At 37.0% G+C, this 25,404-nt stretch overlaps 1 non-coding gene across 1 annotated transcript; it reads right to left on the bottom strand.

The window, feature by feature from the left end:
* Positions 1-1,185: 1,185 nt before the first annotated feature.
* On the bottom strand, positions 1,186-1,312 carry LOC122229061. The gene has a single exon (XR_006206921.1). It is a non-coding gene; the product is annotated as a small nucleolar RNA SNORA25 (small nucleolar RNA).
* Between the last annotated feature and the right edge of the window lie 24,092 nt (positions 1,313-25,404).

The following is a 25,404-nucleotide window of genomic DNA, read 5'->3' as shown; positions in this document are numbered from 1 at the left end:
TAGCCTTCAGTTAGTGGGAAGACCACTTAGAGTCTAACCAGTAAATAGTGCACTCAGCATTATAGTGCTGGTCCCCCAAACACCATGCGGTGTGTGGAAGGCAGGGAAGCCCGCTGACCTGAACACCAGGAACCACATGGCCGGAGGTGGGCTTCTCATTGTCCTGCTTGTGTTTCTGTTGGGAACTGTCCCTGTGTTTCTGAACTGTGCTGGCCTTTCCAGGGAGCAGTCCCGGGCTCCCCCAGGAAGGGATAAAGCAGAAACTCTGCCAAGCCAAGCAGGTTGGGGGGTGGATAAGGGGGATTTCATGCCATGGATAATTAAGATGCAGTTCTTTTGTACTTCTTCACTGAAAATGTCAAGTTTCTGGATATTGTGGGGTTTCTGTTTCTGTCTCACTCTGCTACCTGGACTTTAATCATCCTTAGAGCCATGAGCAGGGAGAAGCTGACTTGGTGGATATAATGGAATGTTGGTTCTCAACCTCAGGAGTTCCCCAGGTGAAATTCAGAGCTGGCCCCTGAAATTCGGAATGTGGAGAGCAAGGCAAGGACGAAGACAGAGGCAGGCCCCTCTGGATTGATAGGTGGCAGTTTTAAGAAGGGAACTTCCATTTGATGCTTGCCTTGGGCTGTGCAAAATGAGATCTTTGTACCTACCTTGCAGAATCATAATTTATTTTTATAGAGGCCTTAATGGGATTCAGTCATGTACACAGTCCAGATGGTCTCAATAACACATTACTCTCAAGGCTGCATCCTTGTAGTGGCTCCTAGTGTGGGAACAGTGGGTGGAACATACCTTCCAAGGAAAGGGGGGGGGGGGCTCTGCTCTTATTGCCTGGATCCAGGTCAAACGTCAGCCAGGGGTCATGCCTTCTCAATGACCTCCTCCAACAGGAAAATGTGATCCACATTGGACAATTTTGGTCTTTGTTAGCACATCTGAGAAGTGACTTAGAGAAACAGATAAGAAACTGTTAATGTTTAGGTTCTGATGTGAACCCCAATTATCTAGCTATGGTGATACAGCCATGTTCTGCCTATCCACTATTGGTATGTGTAATGGGCATGAAAGTGATGATATATTATTTAACTTTGGAACATGCTTACTCTCCCGGATCACCAATCATGGGTTATTATGAATGAACTACCATGAACTTTTATGATTATAGGAGTGGCTACATCTTATATTTCCTCAGAAAAACAGCACTATTTAATGACTATGGCATCCTATGGAGACCTTCAACCTTTAGTCATAGAGTTAAGAGCTCTTGGTTTCACAGCTCCAAAAGCCCTCTTTGAAATGATCTCTATATAAACCGGGGCAGAAAGACCCCTCACCTTTGCATGACATAGGCAGAATTTGAGAATCAGAAATCCTATTGGCAGTCACATTTGTATATTCTGTGGAATGAAATCCACTTTAGTGGGCAGTTCTGTTTGATATCTTCGTCCATTCTTACATGTTCTTCTGTATCTCATTTTCTGCAGAAACAAATCTGGTCCTTCAAAAGGGCATATAATAGGAAGCATTGTTTCTTTTATTTCAAATCTATTTTTAGAGACAAATTACAGCTCCTGATACTGTGGTTTAGTGAAGCTGCTATTTTGGGGGCATGTGTGTTACTTCTGTAATGGGTGTGAAAATACAGTGACCCAGGGCATGGAGAATCTAGCTTCTTGCTGCTTGCTAGCTTTGTTTGGGCTGTTTCAGATTGGTCTCTGGGGTGCATGAAGGTAAGTGAGCAACATACATTGGGTCTTCAGCAATTTGGTTTGGAGGTCAGACTGCAGATTCCCTCCCCTAGGAATCTTTACTACTTCAGAGTGGGAGAGAGTCAACTCTCAGTGGCTTCCCTAAGGAATGTCTGATGCTCCACAGACAGTTGGAGGAAAAGGGCAATACCAAATCCTCCTTACCTCCCCAGTGGTGTTTGGGTTCTTGTGTAGAGGTGGAAAATGTCATCCATGGCATCAGTGGAGGCAGGACTCTATCCGCAAAGAAGATGGCGATGTCAGCAGGGGTCACTCCAGGGAATTCTCTTTACTGAGAAGCAGAGAACAGGATAAAGGCAAAGCCTAAGGGAGGCTAAACTAACACCCAGTGGAGAGATAGAGAGTCAGTCAGGCCACCTTGCTAGAAGGCTCAGGGCTAGAATCATATAAAGTTAGGGGAAGCATTTAGAAAAACTCTAGGTGTGGGCTCTCCGATTGTGGATAAGAATTGGAATGACTGGTGAAGATCAATGAGATAGAGAGCAGCCTTATCTACACCCAAACCGAGGACCTCCAGACGTCTGATTCAAAGCACTGCGACATTGTGTACGATGAGGCAAATGATTTTCCAACGAGCTACAGTGCAGCAAGAGTGTGACGTGGTGGTGAGGGTGTGGGTTTTGGTGTCAAACAGTGCTGGCTTTGAGTCCCACCTCAGCCACTTATTGGCTTATTTGGCAACTTATTTAACCCCTTTAAGCCTCCTTTTTCTCATCTGTCAAGAGGAGATGAAAGTAGGGCAGGGTTTCTCAACTTTGGCACTATTGACACGTTGGACTGCATAATTCTTTGTTGTGGGTGCTGCTGTGCATGGAAGGCTATTTAGATCACTAGATGCTAATATCACAACCCCTCCCCTTCAAGTGCTGACAACCAAAAATGACTCCAGACATTGCAAAATGTCCCATGGGATCAAAATATTTCCAGTGGAAAACCACTGCCACGTGTAATAGTGGGAACAAAGAAGTTCTAAGTAAAGTACTTGGCATTGGTGTCTGGAATGTAACAGTTGCTCAATAGATATTAGATATTATTTTTACCCATTGAAAAAAATGTGGGCAGTATTTTTATTAGATATTAAATAATATCATTGTTAGGGCATACCATTTACTCTCTCGGGCCATGTGTATATTCTTAGTTCAGAGTTTCAACTGGCTTTGCTGTTGTTACTTTGAACAAGGGAAAGAGGGTTTTGTTTGTTGGTTTTTTTTTTAAGGCGTTTCTTTTTCCTGTGTTCACATTCTTAGTTCATGTACACTATGCAGATACACTCACAGCTCACCTGGCAGAAGCTTTGCAAAACAGTAGCTGCATGATTAATTGATTAAACATTGCAGTGTTCGTAGCATATTCTGAGAGAACAATTACAAGTTTCCCAATGTAATGCACATCTCGATGTTGAGTAGCTGCCCACAGTATTCTTATTTGGAAAGACACTCATGACAGTTATATGTAGGTTTCTATTAAAAATGTGTTTATATTGTTTCTGAACCATGGAATAGTCACTTGTTTTGTTGACATAATCCAAAGAAGAAGGATGATGTTCATTTATGTTTATCATGCACATTAATGTCCTCTCTTGTTTGGCTATTATTTGATAGCATGTACAACAATGTAATCAGTCAAAATGAAATTCTAGCTTCTCCTTGAATTCAGTGATTAAAAAACAAACCATACAACATGATCCATTGAGTCTTGGTTTCACATCAAACTCCCTCTACTTTCTTCAAGCAAAAGCAAACAGTCAGCCAATAAGAATAGGCATGGCTCATCAAGGTAATTTTTCATGCATTAAACTTAAACTCTTCAAAAGTCATCAAGATTTTATTTCTTTGGCTCCAGACTGAATTGCTGAATTTTGCAGAAGGCATTACAAGTTACACAAGGGGCATTAGACACAACTGCCACTAAGACATTAAAGGGAGGTGGAAGAAAATCTAAAGAATATAGATGTATATTTTTTAAAAGAAAATTTGGGGGGCGCCTGGGTGGCTCAGTCGGTTAAGCGTCTGACTTCAGCTCAGGTCATGATCCCGCGGTTTGTGAGTTCAAGCCCCACATCAGGCTCTGTGCTGACAGCTCAGAGCCTGAACCTGCTTTAGATTCTGTGTCTCCTTCTCCCTCTGCCCCTCCCTCACTCATGCTCTGTCTCTTTCTCCCAAAAATAAATAGACATTAAAAAATTTAAAAAAAAAAGAAAAAAATTTGGGACTAAGAACAACCACCTTTCAACTTGCATTGGAAATATTTGAGTTTGGTTTTCTCATTTGCTTTGTTTAGAGTGAAACTCATAGAGTAATTTATGGAATAAAATTTGGAATTTATGGAATAAAAGATCTGATTTGACAGATCTTTTAGGCAAACACTTTGGGCAAAGAGTATATTAGCATTAGAATTTTTGTTTTCCAAATTGCAAAAGCAATATGAAGAAACACATCAAAACAAAGTTGTTTTTATTTTCATTTGAATCCGTGTTGTATGATCTTTGAGGCCATCTGTCAAACACCCTCCCTCAACTTTCCGGTTATTGTTTCTACTACAACCTTATCAGCTTCAGATATACATTCTTGTGCTTTCCTACATTTTCTCTCTGGACATCCATCTTCATCACTTCTTTGATGTTCTGGGTCAAAACCCATCCTTTCAATTGTCTTTCTAGTTATACCTGTGCACATGGATCGTGCCTTTATTCCACATCTCCTCATTACTTATGTGAATGATTTTTCTATATTATTTTGCACTGGTTTTATATTGCTTAGCAATTTTGTGCTGGTTACATGTGTTTCATATCTTTTCAAGTAGATTGTTATATCATGGAAAGCATAGACTGCCTTTGACTTTTGTTTTTCTCCAATGACCAAAGTGTTTTAAATGTATAACAAGTATGTGTTGGATGAATTAATGAACACTTTCCAAGTAGATTGTTATATCATGGAAAGCAGACTGCCTTTGACTTTTATTTTTCTCCAACGACCAAAGTGTTTTAAATGTATAACAAGTATGTGTTCGATGAATTAATGAACACTGTACCGAACTATTTAAAAGTGAGTTTTTATGGAGGGTCTCTTGTTTAAATACTTAACAGTATATGATGAATCACATTATATGATGAACCAATAACAACATCAAAAATACCACTTGTTCAGAATGATGTAATGGTTTAATCTAGTCTAATTCTCATTTTACAGATGGAAAAACTGAGTAGATAACTGGCTCAATTGTTGTAAACTCAATGAGCAGGCAGAAGGGTAACTGGATATTCGCACACACAGTCCCCCGTTTTCACCTCTTAGTGCCATCTCCTCCATTAGTTACATATTGCCAATGAAAAGATATACTGATCTAAAATAAATATAATGGTGTCAGGTCACCTTGCCCGTTGCTATCAGGCAATATAGAGCATACTGGAGTTAAGCTCATGCTTGAGAAGCATACAGGTTGTAGATCGAGGTCTGGCTTCACCATTCCTTAGTCCAAAGAACTCAGGTGAGTAATTTAAATTCCAAGTTTGTTTATTCATCTGTAAAATTGGACTAATAATTGTATTTACCTAATAGTTCTTAACACATTTGATATATTTTATGTGGCATATAAAAAGCTGTCAGTGATTGCTATCTATAATTATTCATACTTTAGTGCTATATGGTTTATTTTTTATTGTTTTTTGAATTTATTTTGAGAGAGACAGAGAGAGAGCATGACAAGTTGGGGGCAAGGGTCAGAGAGAGAGAGAAAGAGAGAGAGAGAGAGAGAGAGAGAGAGAGAGAAAACCCCAAGCAGGCTCCACGCTCTCAGTGCAGAGCCTGACCTGAGGCTCAGTCTCATGAACAGTGAGGTCATGACCTGAGCCAAAACCAAGAGTCAGATGCTAACAGACTGAGCCACCCAGGTGCCACAAGAGGCTGTATAGTTTAAAAAGAATTTCTAATTACATGAATTTCATGTACTTTATAGATTTGCAAATGGATATCAATCCATATATTTAATGGTATACCACTTTAAGAAATGTATGTCTTTCTACTCTACTTTGTCAGTATCTCCAGGAAATCTTCTCATAGTTTTCTCTAAATTACCTCAGAAATTTTTCTGAGTTTCAGTTTAGGTAATTTTGTTTTATTATTATTATTTTTTTAAGTTTATTTTTGAGACAGACAGAGAGACAGAGAGAGAGGGAGACACAGAATCTGAAGCAGATTCCAGGCTCTGAGCTGTCAGCACAGAGCCCGATGTAGGGCTCAAACCCACGAGCTGTGAGATCACGACCTGAGCTGAAGTCAGACACTCCACCGACTGAGCCACCCAGGAACCCCTAGTTTAGGTAATTTTGGTGTTATACATACTTTTGTTTCCATTTTCAGGAGAACTCTCCTAATCTTTATTTTAAAAATAGCTGTCAACATTCTTAAATTCCCTAATAGTTTAGTCATATATTTCCTTCAAGAGCTACCTTTTTTATTCAAAGAGTGAAATGATAAAAAATAATACTGAGATAAAATTGCTTATTTTATTTTTATGTAGTGCAATATTTTATAGCTACTTCTTTTAAAACCATAGGTTGAATATGAAATTCACAGGAGGACAAAACTGTAGATTTCTTTTATTAATTTCATATTTTATCTGTTTTAATTTCAGCCCACACCCCTTTTCTCAGATGATTGGAAAAAATAACTTTCTGGAAAATGTGTTACATACCATTAATTTTTTAAAGCATTTGCTATTATCTAAAATCAAACTAGCACAAATGTCTTTTCTTGGTCACAAGCAGGTTTGAAGTATGGCTGTACCAGGGCAAACTCCAAGTACCTACTCTACATAAATTGATCTCCCAAAGGAAAATGCATTATGCTTATAATTGAAGTTATCATTTCTAATACCACCATTAATGCTGATTGAATCTTGAATTTGTGTTGGGATCATTTATTTGAAGACACTATATCTCTTAAAAATTCATGTCAAGTACACCCTATAAAGGTTAATCTACAGTCTTGGAGCTATTTCTTAGGCTTTGGCAACCTGGAGAAGGTCAGATTATGAATCTATGCAAAAATAAGAGCCTATTTTTTTTAATGGGTTGAGAGCAGTATCTATTTTACAGAAAGATAGGGATTGCGAAGTTAGATTAAGGTTTTATTTCTTAAATATAAGTATTGGTAGATCTGTTCGCAAGATCATCCTTTTTTAACTCCTCATTTTCATTTTGTTAAAATTAGAATTTTTATTTTAAGCCATGTCTTCTACTTTCTGCACGGTGCGTTCTGGGAATAAGTAACTTCTTCCAACGGATCCATTTCTTTGTCTCTCTCTTCCAGTTCTGTTCACCCCTTTTCCTAGATAGACAGATGCACCATCATTATCTATTCAGTTGCTATATTTAGAAACTTTGGGGGAGGGTCACTCTTGATGCCTCTCCTTCTCCCTTTTTGCCATATCTGATCAATCTGCAGATGTTAAATTTTTTTTTTTTTAACATTTATTTGTTTTTGAGACAGAGAGAGAGCATGAATAGGGGAGGGTCAGAGAAAGAGGGAGACACAGAATCCGAAACAGGCTCCAGGCTCTGAGCTGTCAGCACAGAGCCTGATGCGGGGCTTGAACCCACAGGCTGTGAGATCATGACCTGAGCCGAAGTCGGATGCTCAACCGACTGAGCCACCCAGGTGCCCCAATCTGCAGATGTTATATTCGTCTTCTCAAAAATAGCTACAGAAGGTAAGGAAAGTGTCTACATTTTTCTATGCTCTCTCTCATTGCTTTGGTGCAAATAACATCTGCCTAACCATTAGGCTGAACCATAGGAAATTGGCATTTTTGTTAGACAAAAAAACAAAACAAAACAAAACAACACCTTCATATATTCGTAATTCATGTATTTCAACCTAAATAATTTCCCTTTATTTTTTCCTAATTCATTGGTTTCCACTGCAGTAAGAGAAATCTTTCAGAAACACAAATCTGATCATATATCACACTTATTAGCCCTCTTTAATGGTTTTCCATTGTCCCCACGATAATGTCCAAATTCCTTTCCATGGCCTCCAATGTCCTACATGAGCCAGTCTCCATTGATTTCTTTAGTATCATTTTTTTGCAGCTTTCCACCCCTTACAATTTTGTTTATCTTATCTCTGGTCTTGTGTAGATATCATTTTTTTACATGGTCTGTCTTCACTGTCGTCTTCCTTGGCTGAGTCCAATTCATCTTTTACATTTCAATGTATCCGCCAGTTTCTCTAACCCCCAGATCTTTGTTAGGTGTTCTGTTGCACACCCCACACGGTATTTAATTTCATATTTGTTTTTTCATCCCCTCTACACAATAGCTCCAGAAGGAGAGGGGCCATATCTTCTGGTTGATAGCTGGGTTTCTACTGGTAATGCACTGCAGGTATTCAATACATTCTTGGGCAAATTACTTATTCTCTCAAGTTAGCCTCTGTTTCCATGTATCAAACGTGAGGGTAACTTCATCTTAGATACATGGGGGTGGTGGTGAGGACTTCCTGACAATACTTGTGTAATAGCACTTTTTGGCAGGCTATTTTTATTTTATTGTAGTTCCCTTTCCCGTTTACTTCCTTAGTATTTATTTGTTTCCTTTCATTTGGGAGCTTTATTTTCTTACTGGTAAAGGGGAGATTTCGTGTGTGACATAGGGAGGATGGAGGAGGATGGAAAATGAAATGGAGTCACATTTCTAATCCACCTGCCAACTCACATCCCTGGGACTGGGTTTAGGGAACTATATAGAGAGAAGCAGAAGTGGCAGGATTCTTCAGGACTGTGTTGTCTTTAGGTAATAAAGTGGGCACAGAGTTTGGAAGGAGACCCTTTGCCCTCTTGCATGGGATCCAATATTTTGTGACTCTCAGAGGATTGGGACCTTGAGTCTGCCAGGCTCAGGTTATGGGGATTTATTGTGAGACTACACCTGGCAGTAAGGAAGGTAGCGTGTATCTCATGGGAATAAAGAACAGTAAACATAACATGGCAGCCTTTGCAGAGATTAGAACTAGATTCAAGAATCTCTAAGGAACCTTTCTTTTATGGATCTTCACTTTTGTGTTCCTCTATTAATGGTACTCCCAAGACATTCCCAGGGCTGTTTTTGTTTTTGTCTTGTCTTCTTCCTTCTCCCCTTGCTGCTAGCTGTTTTACTTATCCTCTACTCTGTATGCCCTTTTGTCAAAGCTTTTATCTATTCAGAACACCTGTTCATAGCTGAAATTATCTTCACTATATCTTGGAAGATAACACTAAATAGGAAACCAGCTCATTTGACTTCGAACTTCATTTCTGATCCCGTGCCTCTGCAAGCATCACTGTGTTTACTCGTTTATTCATTCAGTTAATTTGTTCCACAGATACTCAGTGAGCATCTCTTGTATTTTAGGCATTTTTCTTGGTATGCGTAATAATACCTAGATACTATACACATAGACGCCCCTACCCTCAAAGCAATCACATTCCAGCAACATTCAAACTATTGCAATTTAATATTGGAAATGGAAAAGAGACTGAGGCCGGGGCAGATTTCTAGCAGTTACCAGTGAGATACTATATTGCAAATGATCAGCAAAGTAACAGATGAAGACACTGAGGTCTTGCTTCCAGGGCTCCTTGAGGCAGCTCCACGCTTTCATTCTCTTCATTGATTGCACACAGCCCTCCCTTTTACCTCTAAGTACACTATACATGTTTTGTACCTTTCCTCCCATCAGACTGCTCCCTCCTGTGTCCCATAGAACAGACTGCTCCCTCCTGTGTCATATAGAACCCTCTGTTTCCCTAGGCCAGGGGTGGTTTACCTATGAAGTTAACTCAGGGGCTGGAGAGCACTCATGGATTAATGCACATTATCTCCAGATACTGTGTTTGTAATTTAGGAAGGATTTTCCATCATCTTAACCACCCTACAAACCACCTCTAAAGATAATTTCAAACCTTTTTATTATTTTTTTTTTTTCAGGCTAATGGGGAAGCAATTGGCTGACAGGCAATTTTTGATTGCTTCCTAAATCTCACCATCTATGTGGCCAATTGGTAAATACTCTCTTAAAACCCCAACCAAAAGAGAAGTAAGTCAGAATCATTTGTTTTTATGCCAACTGTTGCATATGTCCTTCATTCTTTTTTAAAAAAGAAAACATTGTGAGTCTAAAGTATGAGGAAATGATTTCCACATTATGCTCATTAAAAACTTAGCGAGGTTTTCCTTGTCTTTGACATTATAAAGAAGGAATCTCAGGTAAGATCTTGAAGTGGGAGGAGCTGTCATCAGTGAATAGCTGCGTACAGAGATGCAACCCAATTACAGTACTACATTATCAACCATCAGGCCTTTACTGCTGTTCCCTTTAGCATTGTTTTGCCTAAAATACAGGTGCATTTATTGCCTTGGACCCCAAGATTCACCACCCTGAGAGTTATTGGTTGCTTTGAGGACAGAGTTGCTTTCAGAAGCAATAGCGGCCTTAGATCTTAGTATTTCCCAGCTGTCATTCTCTTGTCATACCCTCTTTAAAAGGGTTTGGGGTTCTCCTCTCATTACATATGCATAGCTTCCATTAGTGTTAATCACATGCTCCATTTTAGAGCTGTTTTGGCCCCTCCGGTTAAATGGGCGTTTAAGCAGTTTTTAATGCATTATATGTACTTATTTTTTAAATGAGTATTATATGCCCAATTGACTGGAATGAATACAAAGTCCATCAGGTGAATACAGATTTATAATTGTTTTTAAAGCATGTATTATTTACTCGACCAACCATGACAGCCCTTTTGGAGTCATTCCAGCTGAGAGGGGAAATACATGTATATGTCAATACCGAATAAACCTTCATGAATTCTTTTAGTACTGTTCCCTCTTAAGCTTAAAGCTTATTTGGCTAATCGTTTACTCTCAGCTTCTGTCTCCCTTCTCAAACAAATTCTCAACATATTGTTCACTATTTTTAGCTTGCATCACCATCATCTGTGAGCTGGATGAGAGCTACACAAAGCCCCATTCAACTCAAATAAAGTCAACGGTATTCAACGAGATACAGAGCATCTGCATGACATGAGGACTTGATACTGAAAAAGACAAGATACGCTCAGTTCTCAAGTCACACATAACTGGCCTACATAAATCGTAGTATTTCATAAATTATTTCATTTTACAAATTATCCAATCTGTCTAAAAATTACTGTAACTAGCAAATTGAAAAGAAACTAAATATATTCCTTGTTCTCTTTTCAGACATACAATTAAACACGACTCTGCTGTTCTTTCATAGCATTAAGCCAGTTTCATATCTTTTCTCCCTTCCCTGCATTGCTAAGATTATTCCAAAATTGTTTCTCAAGCCTTTAACGTACTTTTTATTTTTTGTAGTATCTTCACTTTTTTACCATAATAATAAATTGACTGTATAAGAGGACACTGGAATTGATTTTTATTCGCTTGTAAAACTTAAAACAGATACAACATACAGTTTTAGGCAATGCATTCAGAACCTATGCCAAATGAAAGATGGCTGTTCTAGAGCATAAAGTAAAGCATGTAGTATGGTTGGTAGGATTGAAATCCATGTCAGCTTTGGGAAGAGAATGGATTGCTTACCACTACAGAAGTACAACACATAGGACTCCAATTTCGGACAATGAAATCAAAGTTTTAAAATTTCAAAAGTACTTTAGGAAGAGCCTGCCATTCTTTGTAGTTCAAAAACGAATGCATGAGCACGACCGCATTCACTGAAGTAACGAAGAGTAATCCTCTCTGTAGTGCATACGTGTGAAAATTGTTCTTGGAGAGCGTGCTATGGCCTCTGTTTGCAGAAACTGGCCACGTTTGCAACTTTCCCTCAGACTAGAGGTTGTTCTGAGACTTGTTGTAGAGTCTTCCCAGGTAGCAGGATTCTGAGCACAGGTGTGTGGCTGGCTGCTGCTGTTGTCCAGTGGTTTTTAACAGGGCCATTTTTGATGGTTCATTAGAATACCCTTGGGTGTTCTTGTGTGGCTGTCACAGAGGGCAGCTTAGTTATGACAATGTGGTGCAGAAACAAGGCAGCAATGGGTGGAATGTTGTCTCTTTATTTGAGACAAAAACAAACTCACCTTCACAAAAGCTGTCCTTGGAGAATCATAATGAAGTAAGGTGACTTTACATACTAAAAAAAAAATCCACGTTGAAATTCTCAATAATGGATTGTCAGCCTGGCAACCATATTTATGTCTGTGTTACTTAATTACGGATTAATGCTGTTCCATGTCAGATAACAGAGGCTGCTTAACTAAATATTATTACATATTTTATACCATTCATTTTCTTTTGGGTTTTCCTACTATTTAGCTTTCTTATTCAAGTCTGTCCATCCTTCCATATTTTTCCCTTTCTTTTTTTTTTCCTATTCTTTTTTCCCCCACAAATACTCATTGCAAATTTGCTACTTGAATTTGGCTTTGAATGAAATAAGGTTCGAGTCTTTTTTTTTTTTTTTTAGGGCTCAAGTCTTTAAGACCATTAGAGTTTACAAGGACTATATACATGCAAAAAAGGTAATAATTTAATATAAGTATATAAGGAGAGTGTTAGCAAAAATATCAGTAGGATGCTGTTCATTGGGATTCACTGGTGAATTTTTTTTTTATTTGTTTGTTACGTTCATTTCTATATTGGTGAACCATAAGTCTTTCTCAAAGTGAAGCAAGGCATTTCTAGGGTACCTGGATAGCTCAGTTGGTTAAGCATCTGACTTTTCATCTCGCTCAAGTCATGATCTCCCAGTTCTGTTGGTGGGATTGAGCCCTACGTGGGGCTCCATGCTGACAGTGTGGAGCCAGCTTGGGATTCTCTCTTTCTCTCTGCTCCTCCCGCAGGCAATCTCTTTCTCTCTCAAAATAAATAAAAAATAAACAAACAAACAAACTTAAAAAAAAAGAAAGAAAATCATTTCCCTGCAAGAATCAAAATCATTCTATTAAAAATTACAAAAATATTCCCCAATGCCCTTTTGCATATCTTGGTTAACTATATGCATTTTTAAGAATATAAAATATGTAGTTGATATATTCCATACAATAAAAGTATTATATGTAAAAGTAATAACTTGACTTCCAGTTGGGAAGTGTTATCATTATAATACCTCACTAATCCAAAGTATAATTTACAAAAGAATAAAATAAAACTTTACATGATATGGTAAAAATATGGTAAAAAAATCTTTGCATTGAATTTCCTCCCCTCTTTTTAAAAAATAAGCCTTTTAAAATTGTTCATAATTTAGGGGAAATAACTCTAGGGAAGAGATATCTGTCTGTTTCGACCTCCCTCATCATCAAAATATTTTCTTTATAAGCAACCAACTTCCATTTGTATGTCCTCATTCCACAGTGCAAAGTCCTTTGTGAATGGGCCACCTTCCCTTACACATACAGGTCCCTGCAGCACAATTGCATAGATTGACTGACCTGGGTCATTAATTGTTACACTTGAAGAACTCTATAAACTTGAGCAGAGCAGTGAGTAGTAATGTGACACTGACCATAGAGATTGCATTTTCTTTTTTTGTTGTTTGCCTGTATTTTAAAATTGTTTTTATCCCCTGGTTATTTCCCACTTGAAAGCAATATTATTGAAATGTTTTATTAAAATAAACGGTTTCCACATTTAGTAATGTCTCAGAATTCCCAAGCATTTCCTTGGTTGGAATAAACTCTAGATTTCACTGCACTCTTTCATTAGTAAGGCAGCAACGTGATAGCTTCTCCTAGGTAAGTTCTATGCCGCTGTTCAAGTGGAAATAGTTAAGTAAAAAAGCATCAACATCGAGGTGGTGCGGCTATTGCGTTTCAGAAAAAGAATGGAGATGAGATTGTGATTTTGCTTATTGATATTAATACCTGGAGCTTCGCTTTCCTCTGTTGTGCAGATGATGGCGTCAATGAGAGCTTTGCTTGCAACAGAACAGAACAAAGCAAATAAAACCGAACCAACCCAAAGTGTGTTTTACAAAAGAATAAAATAAAACTTCACATGATATATGACTGTAAAAAAATATTCCCGCTGCATTTTCTCACCGCTTTTTTTTTAAGGCCAGGTGTTAAAATACGCCTATTCCTATGTTGTTTTTTGAAAGCATGTATCTTTTGAATATCTTACTTTATTCTTAACCCTTTCTAAATGTTTGTTAAAATATCACAAGCCTACCAAGCCCAACTCCAACAAAAAGCAACCAGTTTGATATGGCAGATAACGTCCTCAAAACGTCACTTCTCTGAGAACTAAGAAAACATATTCAGGTTTTCAGAGAAGAGGAATAGCAGATGAATTTCAAGGAGTTGAGGTATTCTTGCTCTCGGTCTCTTTCAAAACCCCTGAAATCGACTCTGAAGCTGAGCTGATTTCACGTTAGAAAGCTGTCCTAAATACACACTGACAGAGGGACCGTGTGAATGGACACAGAGCTGTCTGCTCCCTCACACATGCCACCAAGCACACTCTCAAGTTCTGACTTGTTTAAGAAGACTGCAGACTCCTTAAGCTCATTTTTAAGATACAGTCCAGCTAAGATGAATACAGACTCGTGCACCCCTACACATATGTGTCTTGAGGCCGAAAACAGTCCACCCTATATTCAGGTGAATGTGTATTAGAAAATTATGGCATCACTGTTAGCATCTTTATTGGTTGACTAAACCTCCTGGTGAATATTGTGATTGATCAAGGGGGAAAAATAGTGTAAAAAGAGACTGGATACATTTTAACTTGGTATGGTTGGTTCGAAAGGGGCTTTCTTAATTTCCTTGCATGGTACAACAAAGCACTGAGAAGAATCTACAGTGATATAAAGAAATAGAATTCCTATACATCTTTATTGAATGTGACACGATATAATCAAAGAATGCACATAATTAAGTACTCAAGCTCAGAGCATCTTTGAAGCAGGAATTCTGCTGATTTTTTATTTTATGTGATTGCTTACAGATTAGTTCTCTATTTGCTCCTAAAGAATATACTTAAACACTCAATCAATGAATAACCTACAGCAGTTTGTTGTAGATTCAATAATGGGGAATGGTGCATTGTACCAGGATAGTCAGATATACCCATAGGGAGTGTCAGTGGTCAAAATGCTTCCATTGCCAGAAGGTAGTCTGAAAATGGTCTGGAAATTCAATACAGCATTGACCCTACATTGTATACATGATCCACAGTCAGTTTCTCAAGCATACTTGAAGTTTTAAAAAGAACCATTAGAAAAAAAGCTGGAATTGAAAAAAAAAACTGTTTTAAATGAGGGGTTTTTTTTTGTGGAATGGTTGATTTTAAATGTATTAGTTTAAACGAGGTAAGTAGAAAATCTAACCATTTTCACTGTAGGTTACATGTGTCTAAAATTATTTTTAAAATAACTTAACATAATATTTTAAGGCTTTAAAAATAACCTAACGTTTTAAAGTTATGTACTAGTATTTCTATTTGTGTGAGTATTAAATGCTCTCCTATCCATCCTTCTAAAATCTCCTGATGTTAAACAACAAACAGCCACGTGTAAACGCACACCTTGTGATGTCTGTCTGATTTCTTCATTAAATCATTTTTTTTCCTTTATTTTATCAGTAGATTAAGAATCAGTGACAAGATTTCTAGGCAAACAGACCAGAGCCTTCCACCAAATATACTGATATGTTTGCTTTTTCCTACATTGTGACAATTGCCAGTATATGTTCATTAAAATGCGTGTTAACTTTGATTCTCTAATTATTAGGTGCCTTCCTTTGTGTAGTTATTCCAAACTGCTTCAAGATGGTACCTTTGTTATTCTGAAATCAGGAGAAGATTAGGAATTAGGACTCCACCAGCAGAAAAAAGATAAGAACTTATTTTGGAATACACTTACTTTGGGAACACAGAAATTTCTTGTCTTTTTCACACACGCACTGAGTTACTTTTCACAGTGTTAGTAAATTGAGAACACACATTCTCACATCACATACACCCTAGCACGTATTTTGTAAGTTTTAGACTTCTCATTTTCCAATTAGAAGGAGAGCTACAATTGCACGTTAAGAACTGCAAATGTATGTATAATAGTAAATACTGCATGTGTATATATATATATATATATATATATATATATATATAATGTCTGCATGCACATAACACATGCATAAACATATGCTTTTAGTATTTCACTTAGGGTTATTAAATGTATAAATTAAGACATAAATTCCATGTGCTCTAGAAGCTGGTACTAAAAACTTAGTTTGACTTTTATGGTTATTTGGCCAAATGGCATGGACAATCATAGAATCATCCTGTGATGTTTCTGAGAATAAAATTCTTTAATAAACTGTATACTTGCATCCTATTGATTTTTGTCATGCAGATTTTATGTTAAACTTCAATAGTGCTTTGATGATGGTGACGATAATTCGAATGTTATTTTTCCCCCCACATTGACAGGTTTACCTTTTTTCACTCTAAAAGTTACTTTTTTAGGAACTTGCGTTACATCTTATGGCTTATCAATTAGTACAACTTCTGTGTAAGACGAGAGTGCTATTTCTCTAATTAACAGATGGAGAAGTAATATTATAAGTTGATTATTGCACACAATGAAATAGGAGTTCGTTGTAATGATTGGTGGGTTTTTCTATTTCACTTTCTTCCGTTTTAAGGTAACAACTATACTCTTCTATAAAAGGATTTACCTGATCTTCTGTTGATGAAAGATGTGAATACATCTTTGTGGTAAAAATCCGCAAAGTTCCTGGAATTGGGCTGGGCTCACCGTTGTTGTGTAACAATTGCTAACTCTCTGAATTCTGCCCTGTATTCTGTATTCATCACAAGAATTCTAATGTTTTGTGCCTTTTTGTGAGAGAAGACTATATTTTCTAATTTGGGCAGATCAGCTGGGAAGTTATAGTGTACCTTGAAAATAACACAGGCTATAGAACAAAATTTGCATAAGGACTGAGCTCCAGAGGGTTAAGAACTAAAAGTACCAGAGAAACTTCGCTTTTACTCTGACTCATAATCACAACCTAACAGTAATAATCCAGAAGCTGGTTTTCTAGTTTAAAACTAAATTACAGGCTGCCAGAGTACAGGGCTGTGAGTTTGCCTTTTCGTAGCTGTTTGTTTAGGTCCAGGCATACAGGAGGTGCTCGGTAAATAGTGTTTACATGACAGAGCAAAAGGGTGCAATTTTTCCTCATTTCCATCTTTATAAAGGCACGTAAGTTAAGTAAAATTGATTTGATGTTCTTGTGATTTTTTAAAAACTAGAACATTCTATTTCAACACTGACTAATTTTTCCGATTACTATTTTTCCTAAGATTGAAGCAAAAGCAGTTCCATTCGGATCCTAATCCAGCCTCCTTATACCGAGAGATCTCTGATCTTCATTTATTTTCTACTTCCCCTGCTAAATGGTATTATACCTAGCACAATAATCCTACCTCAATTGCAGGATTTATAAGAGCTTAATGATCTTGGTTTATGGGTCATCATTTTTTAAGTAGCTCTTTTCTTAAACTCAGACCTTTACCATTATGCTTCTGGGTGGGACCATCAAAAAGTCTTTTCTCATACGTAGAAATTAGTCCATGCTCTGCTTTCACAAATGCAAATATTTACTGAGAAGAGAGAGAAAGAAAATAATCTTTCACGCTCCCCCCACCCCCCCTTCTGAAACCTAAAAGCATTTTGTTTTCTAGAGCTCTATAAAAGTTCAGCACATAAAAGGTTAGGAGCCTGACTTTTTTCTGTCGTGTATATCTTTGAAAAATTGGTTTATGAAGAGTCATACATCATGTAGCCAGACATATGGGAATAGTTAAAGATTAAGGTAAATAGACAAATTGAACTGCTTTAAATCATTTTCCTGGTTTCAGTTTTATGAAAGAGCTTATGAACAAAAGCTGACATTAAGCAATCACAATAGGCTCTTCTATATGTTTTAGACAGTGGTAAAGACTTTAGTGTCACAGACTGTTGCATCACGGAGAGTTACATCAATTTGATTGGTGTCCAGATTTCAAAAATGTTACCTTGTCAAACCGTAACCTTTTCTAAGTTTTTCATTTGTCATTGTTTTGTAGATTATATCATTTATTTTACATTACCTGTATCAGAAAGCATGGATCACGGATTATAAGATTTTTTTTATTATATATTGGTTGTTTTTGTTTTTTAAATAAAATTAATACTGTAGGCATTTGTGTTCGAAAGGGACTAATCAAATATTTTGGAAGGAAGTTTGATTTCATGTAACAAACATTACTGTAACTCTGCCTAAGGAGACCTTTGATTCCTTTTTACAAAAAAAAAAAAAAAAAAGAGAGAGAGAGAAAGAGAGATTTTCAGAACCATTAGGATAACATTTCTAATAAATTGAATAAATATACTGAACTTTTGCAGGGTACCTAATACTCTAATATCCTGTGGAGAGAACCTGGCTGTTGGACTTTAAGGTAGGTCCCAGGAATTTTCCCACTGGCATGGTGACAAGCCCCTACTCTTATGAAAAGTATTATGGGATCTTTAATGTCCACACAGGAGAGTAAGGATTTAAGATTTTGTGGTCTCATTTGAAAGACCCCTACATAGTAAACTGCATGGAACTCAATTTATCTACCTCAGAAAGGAGAGAAGGCTTTGTAGCCCCTGTACCTATAAATCTAAGAAATGCTGTGAATATATGCCTTCATATTCATGCAGCACCAATCCCCTTCTTAAAAAAAATAATAAAAATAACAAGGTCTATGATCATCAGGTTGATATAGATAAAAATCTATTAACTTTTCATCATTATCACAGCTCTCGTATCAAAGTGCAGACATTCGTGGGGCTAGCTCACCTCCCCTGGTAGCTGTGCAAAGAGATAGATGAAGATCTTTTACATACTTTGTTGGTTGGCCTTTTATGGTGTGTGTGCTCGATTTAGGAACTGCTGATGGTAAAGTGTAATTTAAGAAGATTACAAATATTTGCACAGCTATGTGAGCCCAGTTTAGAAGACATCCAGCTAACAAGGTTTCTCATATTCTGAGTGAATGTGAATGATAGGAAAAAGAGTAAATTCTGGAAAATATTGACCAAGTTTACTACAGAATTTGATTGATTCTATGTGGTAACACATATGTTTATGCCCAGCCTGAAGACTGATATATATTAGGCACTGCATAAATGGTAGTTTTTTTTCTTTTAAAATATTCTAATTATCGCTAGAAATATGTGTAAGAAATAATCCTGTAAAGTTTGCTGAAGTACCTCAGGACGTAAATGTATGAACAGTTTCTTAATAAGGAATTTGGACATAGAGGAAAAACACCATCATGCATATTTTGATAAAATTCTAGCGTTTTTGTGGTTGGGAATCTTTCTGGGATTGAGTGCTTCTAGCAATTGTGTCCTCAGTCTCTCCTTATCATATTTCCAAGCGTGCGCACGCGTGCGTGCGCGCGCGCACACACACGCACGCACACACACACACACACAGAGTTTTAACTCACTTAAAAAGTGAGGTGTTGTGTGTGTGTGTGTGTGTGTGTGCGTGCGTGTGTGTGTGTTTAGGTCAGGTTAGCTAAGTGATTTGTTTATAAGAATAAGGTTTATGCCTGCATAAAATATTAGTATAAATTCATGAGTTCTAATTCCTTCTCTATGCATTTAGCTTATCAACTCAGAAAGCTATATCCATTCTTTCAAATGGAATACACATATCTTCCCTGTATCTGTTCTTCATGACCATGAAATTCTATTTCAGAATAGAAACCTCCATTTTGCAGATATTCTTTCATTTTTCCAGCAGTCCAGTGTACTTATAACTATAATGGGATTTATTTGTGAAATGAAGGGGCTTAAAACTAAGACAAAACAAAATGATTATTTAATTTTTGATGGGATCTTTATTGCTCGGCCTCAAAATTAGCTATTTTTAAAAACAAGTCATATTCATTAAACATTTGGATTCAGAGCAATATAAAGTTTTTTTCTCCCCACTGTTACTGGAAACAATGGAAGTTCAATATTTCATTGAACATTTATGGCATCGAGTGTGAAACAACCTTTCTCTTTAAGGTGTTGTCATTAGTTAAGTCAGTTATCCCAGCAATTTAAACAATTAAAACATATCCCGAAATATCCATAAAACCTGACAATGTATCACTGAAGCAATATTCTAATAAAGTTAATGCACTATTATAACTTAAAAAAAATCTTAGATCATTTTAAATTTCTCTGGTATGCTTGATCACGGAATTATATTAAAACATTTTTAAGTTTAAGAGCACATCTAGGTCACTTGTGATGATGGATATACTTTTTAAAGTTTCTTAATATTGGCTATAAAGCAAGTGTCAATGAGCTTGAACTGCAGGAGAATGGTTTTTCCTCTTTCCACAAGGTTCTTCCAAACGCTGGGCACTAGAGGGAGCTGTTGTAACTGATTGTAACAATAAGACACCTGAACTTGTTCCTTGAATCAATACTATCAGGATCCCAAAATGTTTCTAATGAGCTACTATATTGTTATTAGTTTTTAACACTGGGCTCTGTGAATATCATCAGCACAACTCGCAAGGCAAATCACAAAAGCGTAATTAAAGCGAAAAGCTCCCTAACTTGATAATTATTTGTTGTTGTTGAAATGAAATCAAGATTCTGCTCTCCCACCCTTTTTAATACTCTCCCAGTCTTTCTCCAGGATGCATAGGTTGGTGATACATTTGTATAAATGGCAAGGAAAACGGGCTTGTCAGGCAATTACATATTCTTTGGACTTTAAACGTACATAGCCACAAAAGGTTGTTTCTTAAAACAAGCGCATCAAGAGGCTGCCCGTCCAACTTTTCTCCTGGTGTTTGAGGAAAATTGTAGCCATTCGAGGATGTCTGCACATGAGGATACACCATCTTTATGTCAGAAAACGTTGCTTTATATGAAAATTGAAGGATCGTCTCCTCCCCCTGCCCCCACCCTCCTGGTGGTTATTTATAAAGGCGTCATTGGTAGTTGCCTTTCTTAGACCTTCCCTGCAGGCATGATCAGACTCAAGCAGGCAGCTATTTCCCTTTAATTTTCCACAGCAAGCCAGTAATGCTTATGATTATTGTGAAGTCAGGAAAAGTTTAGTTTCATCAAGTGACATGTAGTGATACAATTAGTTACTTAAGCACTTCTCATAAAATGTTCCACCATGGAACCTAGTTTGTCAGACGCAGCTAAATATTAGCATCTCATATTAAACACAAGAGTAAAACTGCCTCGTGGAAAGCGCAGCTGACAGCTCTCAACATGAGCTGAATGATCACTCTCAATTGTAATCGATTCTGTAAGTACTGAACACAAACCCCCAGGCAATTGAAGAAAATAGGATGATGAAGGACTGCAAACTAATATGTTACACATCTTCATTGATTAGACATTGATTAACCATTATTTTCCTGAATGACAAACAGCTAGTGGTAAAGTAACTGAGGCTTGTGATTTATTTACATCTTAGACAGAGATGACTTCTTTATTCAGCTGATTGTGGGCTAATGCTAAACCCAGAGACAGCAATAGTTTAAGAAACCAGCTACTGTTTTCTTTCTTTATTTAAAAAAACAAAAATCCTTGCCAGGCAGTCTTAGATTTATGGCACGTTTCTATTAGAAACAAATTTAACTAGATTTAAAAATGGTCAGCTGAATTCCAAAATACAGAACATGTAGCTGTGGTATAACTACATTTAAAAGGAAGATCATTTTATAGACTTGGTATTTACAAGCATATTGATCGGTGTTTATTGAACTTTTAATTTAATTCTCTCTTTTCTTCAGTGCCTTATTGGCAATTATACACAATTCTAGAATGAGCCGACTAAGAGTGTGTTAGTGTCTGTTGCTTATTTTTCTTCTGTGAAGCCTATTGCTTTACAGCTATGGGAATCTATTGAGATATGATACATAACACATGTAGGAAGGCAAATATTTCACAGTTTAAATAATTCTTGGTTCACATAAAACTGGGATATTATAGACAATCTTGGATTTATGTAGCAAAATCTTGTGGCAGTACAGTAAAATTTCTTAGATCTATTTCAGTAGATCTCAAACAACACGCCCAATGAAAAAAATCTGCTCTTGAACTTGTACACAATCTCTTCTATTATGATGAAGAAAAGAGAGCAAATATATGTTGAAATGAATTGAATTAGCACAAAGTTAAAACCAAATTATAATGAGACTAATTGTTGGTGGTGGGGTTTTTTTTTTGTTTTTTTGTTTTTGTTTTTGCTTTCTAGAGCATTCCTGTGCATTTTGAAGATTTGTGGAAAACATTATTTGTAAGCAGGAATAATTAAGATGCTCCGGCATTCTTCATCATAATGGTCATGATAAAGACTTTTGATGTTCAAGAAAGCATAATTTGCTACTCCATTGGAATTTGATTGTAAATTAGCACTAATTAATGTTCACTTAAGTGTTACAGATGTGTGATATATCTAGTTAGTCACCAAAGGAGTAACAGTGGAAAATTTGTTCTGTGAAAGTATATGAATTTAGAGTAATGATTAGAATGTCATTTTTAAAAATAAGAGAAATTCATTACCATTTTCAGTATTACAAGTCAATTTTAGCCTGTATGTAACCTAGGAAAAAGAAATTAGTAAACCATACACTTCAGTTAATTAATACAGAGATGCATTCAATACCCCCCTTATTAGTTATTAAATTATTGGACATGTAATTGTGAAACTTCATTGTCTTTTGCCCTTTAATGCGACTGTAACTTCAGGTTCAGAAATCAAATCTCTTCTTCATGGACATTGCCATCTTTATCACGATAAATATGTGAACATGCTTTTCCCCAAGCAACTTTTGGTAGCCTCACCTAAAACCCTGGGCCCTTGCGTATAGGTCTTTCAACTCGAGGCTTTTAGTTAAAGATTTGTTGCACAGTTTCAGGATTTTAATACTGGGGCAGAGAGAAAAAGATGTGAAATTTATTTCTATAGTTTTAATTTTAACAATTGGAAACCAGTCTCTTCGTTAAAGACATCCAGCTGTACTCTAAGGGAAACAGACTCGTTAAGTTTTAATACAGGAGGACTATCTAGTCGGGATAACATGCAGTGCTCAAACTTTTACAAAGGGAACCGAGGGTGAGCTTTGACTCCCCAGTTGCCCTCAGTTTAAAGTACATCAGCGGACCCATGCTAATTATAAATTACCTCCTTAGTAGTATTTTTGAGGGTTAGATTCCCCCTTCGCTTTATAAGGTGCTCAGAACATAAGGAAGGGAAGGTGCTGATTGGCTAGTGGAGCATGAAGACAGAACAAATGGAAAACCATCCAACAGCCATATCCTAGAGGGAGCTCAGAACCCCAGAAAGAAGTCTAATAGTGTGTCATTTCCCGGTCCATCTGTGGGCAGGTGAGAGCCCCACTGCAGGGGTCTGCGGGCAAAGGCCAGAATCAGAAACCCGGAATTTCACAGAAACAACAATGATGCGCTATTTGCACAGCAAGTCCTTTCTGGGGAAAATAAAATGCACCTCCTTTGGTGTCGGCTGTGTCCTTTTGTGTGTGTGTGTGTGTGTGTGTGTGTGTGGTGTTTACGCGCGTGTGTGTGCGTGTGTGTGTGCACCCGCACACATACACACCTGTGCACAGAGGCTTGTGTGGAGCTGAGTATGCTTCAGTTTCTTCAAGCATATTTAATATCTTTAAAATTTTAAATGAAAATGTAGCTGTCAATTTTAAACTAATTTGGATGGACAGCAATAAAATGCAAACCTCACTTCAAATTAGAATTTTCAGTGAGGATTTCTAATGGAAAGTAATTGCTGACAATAGGAAATGACAAATTACTAATTACTTAGTTCAATTAGACTTTTGTGCCTTTGGTCCTAAGTGGCAAGCATACAGCAAATCTTGCACTTTTATAACAATTAATGACACTAAAACTATTTAAACTGCCAACAGATGTGAGTAAGAAGACATGAATTGAAACTTACTTAATTTACATACTATCCCTATTTTATATCAAGTAAATGGTGTTTAATTTTTATGCTACAATTAAATATTACTAGTACAGTGCAATTTTCACAGACCTTCATAGGGAAAAATATCACTGCTCAAAAGCTGGTCAGTGTTAATGCTTCCTTTTCTCTTATCACAGCAGTATTTCTCTTGAAAAGATTCTTAGAGTATGAATTTCTATCTACACTGTATTCATGGCTATACATCAGTCTTAATTAAATAGCAGCATCCCTGCTTTTTGCTTTTCTTCTCTTCATTTTCCCTCTATCCTGTTCATTTTTAATTTCATAATCACCTATTTAGAATCCGTATATTTTTTACACTCCTGTTTTCCCCCCAAGACTAATTCAGGCATGGTTTTGCGAAAGGATTTTGTATAGAAGTTCAGTTCCATTACATGCCTCTGTACTGTCAACTTCTGGCTGTCGCTTACAGGGAACTTAATTTGGTATTCCTAGTACTATCATTTTGATAATTTTAATTTTGCAAATATAGGATTTTCGTAATGTTTCCAGTTATAATCAGAAATTTTTTCTCTATAGGTCAGCAGCTCAGGAGACCTATTGCAGATGCATGTGAAGTAAAACAGAAAGGCAAGCGATCCAATTACATTTGTAATGATCAATTTCTCTGTAAGACTTTACCTATATTTATTCTTTTCTCAGTGCATGTAAAAAAGTATTTACTCATGAATTGCAAATAAAAATGCTGATCCGCACTGGGGCAAATTCACCTGGCATCTTGTGCCTACAGAGTAAGGGCAATGATTTTTGGCAACTAAACTAGTCATAAAAATAAACGTGAAAGGATGTTAGAGGAAAAAAATGCATAAAAAACACTGGTGAAATGAAGGACTTTAAAATCACTGCATAACTAAGCAAAGGAGTGATTCAAATGTAGAAGGCCAAACTGGCGATTATAGTCTACAATTTTCCTTCGGGAATTTCTTTAGCTTGGGATATTCTCTGCATGCTGCTAAGAGCTGGGCATCAGGAACTAGATTGCCTTCCTCAGTGTTTTGGATAATACTGCAAACCTCCTACTCAAATCAAATGTATATTCTTACACTCACCACTTACAGTTTAAGATGGAGTGTATTCCGTGCCATATTATTATTGAGAGTTCATTGTAGCTGGGTGAACAGAAGAACCTGTTTGGTCCAGTTCTGAGTAAACAAGGGGAAAATGCAGATATGTCTTGTTTCATCATACAGATGCAGGGGCAGGGAGAAGTAGAGGGCCCTAAGACTTGAGAGCAAACAGATGACAAACGCTTTTTCCAAGGCTTTGGCTTGATTTTTGCAAGATTTTTTCCCCCTCCAAAATTCCTGCAATTAAGCTGTTGTTTGGAGGCAACACTGTAAACTAGATCTAAATAACCAAGGGTAGTTTTGGACAAACCTCTGTTGTTTCACCACAGCTGTAGTTTTCTTTTCTCATGAGCCCTGTGAACTTTAAGGGCTAGAAATATAACAGAGAGTATAGTAGATAATAAAGGAAAAAGGAAAAGCTTAGGCAGGGGGTAGGAGGCCTGGGCAGGGACAGAGGAAAGAAAGACTTTCACAAATCACAAGAAAAATGGCACTGGCATTGTGCCTAAAAAAAG

The sequence above is a fragment of the Panthera leo genome, chromosome C1, assembly GCF_018350215.1.
Source record: "Panthera leo isolate Ple1 chromosome C1, P.leo_Ple1_pat1.1, whole genome shotgun sequence".
NCBI classification, from domain to species: domain Eukaryota; kingdom Metazoa; phylum Chordata; class Mammalia; order Carnivora; family Felidae; genus Panthera; species Panthera leo.
Note: the sequence above shows the minus strand (reverse complement) of the source record. Positions and strands in the feature narration are given on the sequence as shown.